Source organism: Mustelus asterias, chromosome 7 (genome assembly GCF_964213995.1).
Source record: "Mustelus asterias chromosome 7, sMusAst1.hap1.1, whole genome shotgun sequence".
NCBI classification, from domain to species: Eukaryota; Metazoa; Chordata; class Chondrichthyes; order Carcharhiniformes; family Triakidae; genus Mustelus; species Mustelus asterias.
The window spans coordinates 138,720,873-138,727,314 of NC_135807.1; positions in this window are offsets into that span (position 1 = coordinate 138,720,873).

Below are 6,442 nucleotides of genomic sequence, written 5' to 3' on the forward strand. Positions count from 1 at the left end.
TTGACATACATGAATAGGATGGGAATAGAGGGATACGGTTCCCGGAAGGGTAGGGGGTTTTAGTTCAGTCGGGGCAGCATTGTCGGTGCAGGCTTGGAGGGCCGAAGGGCCTGTTCCTGTGCTGTAATTTTCTTTGTTACACCATCGACACCATTGAGAGTGACTCCAATACTGGACTGGCCTCACTGACTGCTGCTGCCATGGGAGCATCCTCGCATTCTTATAAGTAGTAAGGCTTTGAAGGGCTCTGGTGAGCGGGCAGCAAAGTGCAGTTGAGGTTGAGATGGGATCAACCATGTTGGTATTGAATGGCGGAGCAGGCTCGAGGGGCTGAATGGCCCACTCCCGCTCCCAGTTCTGATGTCCGTACAGCCCAATTGGCAGGCAGTGCAGGTTGCCAAACCCTGTGCCTTGGGGAGGTTCGTGAGGGGTCATCCCTGTAAACAAAGCAAAACTGGAACTTCTCGCCCAACGAGGGAGACGTTATGTCATAGATTCTGGAGGAGTCACTTGTACAGAGGCCATTTCTTCATCATCCCCTCACCCCCCTCACCGCCTCATCCCCCGTGCCCCCTTCGCTCCCCCCTCACCCCCCTCGCTCCCCCCTCACCCCCTCGCTCCCTCCTCACACCCCGCGACCCCCCTCAGCCCCCTCACCCTCTGCACACCCTCGCCTCCCCCTCACCCTCTGCACCCCCCCCAACACCCTCCATTTCTCTGCAATGTTTCCCTTTTTAATTATTTATCTAAGTCCCGTTTGAAAATGATTATTGAGTTAGTTTCCACTGCCTTTCCCTTCGGCGAGCTAACAGAGGTTATGTACCAGAGATTAAACTTTAAGAGGCTTCGCGTCAGTAAAGACACGTGAGCTAAATTTTAACTTACATCTTTCTGAAATACATTGTCTGTTTGACCTGAACTCATCTACGAAATAAACAACATTCCGGCAATTTTCTCTGCAGAGGTATTTTTTTCTGACTCCATTCAAAAGACTGTTACCACATGTGGACAGTTAGCAGTGATTTTTGTTAATTACTCAGTGCTTTTTAATTGACATCAGAATTGGTGCTTGTAAAAGCAGCCTCTAGGTATTTTCTTGAAGTCTGGCCGAATGTTGGAGTACAATCATCTCCTCTAATTACACCAGCTAGAGTTTCAGTAGTCCTACTTCCAGCTGACATTTTGAATTACTGTTCTATCTCTGATCCCCAACCTGCTGCAAAGGAAAGCAATTAGTCACCATCGAACTGTAGAAAGCTGTTTGTCGAAGCACCCTGCTGATCTTGGGGTGAAGATTTCTAAGTTGCATCGAGGCAATGGGCTGAACCGGAATCTTTTATATATTGTCAGATCCACAAAGCAAGATTTGTCAGATATATTCATTTGTTGGTCACCATTACAACATATCACAACAGTTATAATATATACATTTGTTTCAGGTAATAGTGACCTCATTACAGCCTTGGTTCAAACATGGACGAAAGATTTTGATTTAATTTTTGATTTGATTTATTATTGTCATATGTATGCAGTGAAAAGTATTGTTTCTTGCGCGCTATACAGACAAAACATACCGTTCAAAGAGAAGGAAAGGAGAGAGTGCAGAATGTAGTGTTACAGTCATAGCTAGGGTGTAGAGAAAGATCAACTTAATGCAAGGTAAGTCCATTCAAAAGTCTGACAGCAGCAGGGAAGAAGCTGTCCTTGAGTCGGTCGGTACGTGACCTCAGACTTTTGTATCTTTTTCCCGAAGGAAGAAGGTGGAAGAGCGAATGTCCGGTGTGTGTGGGGTCCTTAATTATGCTGGCTGCTTTTCTGAGGCAGCGGGAAGTGTAGACAGAGCCAATGGATGGGAGGCTGATTTGCGTGATGGATTGGGCTACATTCATGACCTTCTGTAATTCCTTGCAGTCTTGGGCAGATCAGGAGCCATACCAAGCTGTGATACAACCAGAAAGAATGCTTTCTATGGTGCATCTGTAAAGGTTGGTGAGAGTCGTAGCTGACATGCCAAATTTCCTTAGTCTTCTGAGAAAGTAGAGGCGTTGGTGGCTTTCTTAACTATGGTGTCAGCATGGGGGGACCAGGACAGGTTGTTGGTGATCTGGACACCTAAAAACCTGAAGCTCTCGACCCTTTCTACTTCGTCCCCGTTGATGTAGACAGGGGCATGTTCTCCTTTACACTTCCTGAAGTCGATGACAATCTCCGTCGTTTTGTTGACATTGTGGGAGAGATTATTGTTGCCGCACCAGTTCACCAGATTCTCTATCTCATTCCTGTACTCTGTCTCTTCACTGTTTGAGGTCCGACCCACAATGGTGGTGTCGTCAGCAAACATGAAAATTGAATTGGAGGGGAATTTGGCCACACAGTCATAGGTGTATAAGGAGTATAGTGGGGGGTTGAGGACACAGACTTGTGGGGTACCGGTGTTGAGGATGATCGTGGAGGAGGTGTTGTTGCCTATCCTTACTGATTGTGGTCTGTGAGTTAAGGAGTTCAGGATCCAGTCGCAGAGGGAGGAGCCGAGGCCCAGGCCATGTATTTGGAGATGAGTTTTGTAGGAATAATAGTGTTGAAGGCTGAGCTGTAGTCAATAAATAGGAGTCTGATATAGGTGTCCTTGTTATCTAGGTGTTCCAGGGTTGAGTGCAGGGCCAGGGAAATGGCATCTTTTGGCTCACAGGGCTTAGGCAGAAAGGGCGAGGCAAGGTAAGTTATTTTTATCCAAACCTATATAGGATAAGGGTAACTATGAGTGATAGGCCAGTTTGGTGCTTCCGGTGTGGGATGTGGGAGTTCCTGGAAACACCTAGCCTCCCGGAGGACCACATTTGTGCCAGGTGCGTGGAACTGCAGCTCCTGAGGGACCGCGTCACGGAACTGGAGCTGCAGATTGCTGACCTTGGTCTAGTCAGGGAGAATGAGAGAATAATTGACATGAGTTATAGGGAACTAGTTACACCGGGGCATCGGGAGGAAGACACGTGGGTCACAGTTAGGAGGAGTAAAGGTCAGAAAGGTAACGTACCAGAGAGTAGTCCAGTGGCTGTGTCTCATAATAGGAAGGGCTCGGCGACAGGTGTGAGAGGGGAGGGGAGTGAGCAATTAGTGGAGGGGTCACCTGTGGTTGTCCCCCTCCAAAACAAGTATATTGTTTTGGATAGTGTGGAGGAGGATGACTCTCCATGGGTAAGCCGCAGTGACCAGGTCACTGGCACAGAGTCAGGCTCTGTGGCCCGGATAGGAAAGAGAGGGGTTAGGAGAGCAATAGTGGTGGGGGATGCATCAGTTAGAGGCACGGACAGGCGATTCTGTGGGTGCGAACAGGACTCCAGGATGGTAGTCTGCCTACCTGGTGCTGGGGTCATGGATGTCTCCGAGCGGATAGGAGGCATCTTAAAAGGGGAAGATAAAGAAACGGATGTCATTGTACACATTGGTGCAAATGACGTAGATAGGAAGAGCAGGGGGATCCTACGAGAGCAATTCAGGGAGTTGGGAAATAGACTAAAAAGTAGGGCCTCCAGGGTGGTCATCTCTGGGCTGCTCCCAATGCCTCGTGCCAGTGAGGCTAAGAATAGGGAGTTAGTACAATTGAATGCTTGGCTAAAGGACTGGTCCAGGAGGGAGGGCTTCATTTTCCTAGATCAATGGGAAGTTTTCAGGAGAGGATGGCACCTGTACAAGAAGGATGGGTCACAACTAAGTTGGAAGGGCACGAATATCCTGGCTGGGAGTTTTGCTAGTGCAGTTCGGGGGGGTTTAAACTAGTATGGCAGGGGGGTGGGGATCAAAATATTAGGTCTACAAGTGTAGAGGCTGGGGACGAGCTTGGGGCTGGGACAAGGCTGGCAAAGAAGAAGAGCACTCTGGGGGAGGATGACCTCACTGGGCCTGGAGGTCTGGAGTGCTTATACTTCAATGCAAGGAGCGTAGCAGGTAAGACAGACGAACTTAGGGCCTTAATGCTCACGAGGAATTTGGATGTGGTTGCGGTGACAGAGACTTGGTTGAAAGAGGGACAGGACTGGCAGCTGAATATTCCGGGGTACAAGTGTTTTAGGCGAGACAGAGATGGGCCAAAAGAGGTGGGGGAGTAGCAGTATTAGTTGGAGAGCATATTACAGCGGTGCAGAGGGAGGACAATTCAGCGGGGTCGTGTAACGAGTCACTCTGGGTGGAGCTTAGAAACAGGAAGGGCGCAGTCACTATGTTGGGGGTATACTACAGGCCCCCCAACAGCCCAAGGGAAGTGGAAGAACGGATATGTCAGGAGATAATGGATAGGTGCAGGAAAAATAGGGTTGTTGTAGTGGGAGACTTCAATTTCCCTGGTATAGACTGGAAATCGCTGAGAGCTGGGACTCTGAATGGGGAGGAATTTGTAAAATGCGTACAGGAGGGTTCTTTGGAACAATATGTAGATAGCCCGACTAGAGAGGGGGCTATACTGGACCTAGTACTGGGGAATGAGCCCGGTCAGGTCTTCAAAGTTTTGGTAGGGAAACATGTGGCAAATAGTGACCACAATTTTGTTAGCTTTAGGATAGTGATGGAAAAGGATGAGTGGTGTCCCAAGGGTAAGGTGTTGGATTGGGGAAAGGCTAACTTTAGTGGGATTAGGCAGAAATTGGCAGCTCTTGATTGGGAGAGGCTGTTTGAGGGTAAATCCACATCTGGCATGTGGGAGTCTTTTAAGGAACAGTTGTTAGGGCTACAGGACAGGCATGTGCCGGTAAAAAATGATAGGAAGGGTAGAATTCGAGAACCGTGGATAACCAGGGAAATTGAGGGACTGGTCAAAAAGAAAAGAGAGGCGTATGTTAGGTCCAGGCAGCTAAAAACGGAGAGAGCTCTGGAGGAGTACAAAGAAAGTAGGAAAGAACTCAAATGGGGAATTAGAAGGGCAAAAAGGGGTCACGAAATGTTCTTGGCAGACAGGATTAAGGAGAATCCCAAGGCATTTTATTCATACGTTAGGAACAAAAGGGTTGTCAGGGAAAAAATCGGACCTCTCAGGGACAAAAGTGGGGAATTATGCTTGGAGCCCAAAGAAGTAGGGGAGATCCTAAATGAATACTTTGCGTCGGTATTTACAAAGGAGAGGGATGTGTTGACTGGGAGTGTCTCGGAGGGGAGTGTTGAACTGTTGGAGAAAATCTCCATTACAAGGGAGGAAGTGTTAGGTTTGTTAGAGAATATAAAGACTGACAAATCCCCAGGGCCTGATGGAATCTATCCAAGGCTGCTCAGGGAGATGAGAGATGAAATCGTTGGGCCTCTGACGCAAATCTTTGTCTCGTCACTGGATGCAGGTGAGGTCCCAGAGGATTGGAGGATAGCTAATGTGGTCCCGTTATTTAAGAAGGGTAGGAAGGATAACCCGGGTAATTATAGGCCGGTGAGCTTGACGTCCGTGGTGGGGAAGTTGTTGGAGAAGATTCTTAGAGATAGGATGTATGCGCATTTAGAAAGGAATAAACTCATTAACGATAGTCAGCATAGTTTTGTGAGAGGGAGGTCATGCTTCACTAACCTGGTGGAGTTTTTTGAAGAAGTGACCAGAATGGTTGACGAGGGAAGGGCCGTGGATGTCGTCTCTATGGACTTTAGTAAAGTGTTTGACAAAGTCCCTCATGGTAGGCTGGTGAAAAAGGTTGGATCTCATGGGATAAAGGGGGAGGTGGCTAGATGGGTGGAGAACTGGCTTGGTCACAGAAGACAGAGGGTGGTAGTGGAAGGGTCTTTTTCCGGCTGGAGGCCTGTGACTAGTGGTGTTCCACAGGGCTCTGTATTGGGACCTCTGCTGTTTGTGATTTATATAAACGATCTGGAAGAAGGTGTAACCGGGGTGATCAGTAAGTTTGCGGATGACACAAAATTGGCAGGACTTGCAGATAGTGAGGAACATTGTCAGAAGCTACAGAAGGATATAGATAGGCTGGAAATTTGGGCAAAGAAATGGAGTTCAATCCTGATAAATGTGAAGTGATGCATTTTGGTAGAGCTAATGTAGGGAGGAGCTATATGATAAATGGCAGAACCATAAAGGGCGTAGATACGCAGAGGGACCTGGGTGTGCAAGTCCACAGATCCTTGAAGGTGACGTCATAGGTGGAGAAGGTGGTGAAGAAGGCATATGGCATGCTTGCCTTTATAGGACGGGGCATAGAGTATAAAAGTTGGGGTCTGATGTTGCAGATGTATAGAACGTTGGTTCGGCCGCATTTGGAATACTGCGTCCAGTTCTGGTCGCCACACTACCAGAAGGACGTGGAGGCTTTGGAGAGAGTACAGAGGAGGTTTACCAGGATGTTGCCTGGTATGGAGGGGCTTAGTTATGAGGAGAGATTGGGTAAACTGGGGTTGTTCTCCCTGGAAAGACAGAGGATGAGGGGAGACCTAATAGAGGTGTATAAAATTATGAAAGGCATAG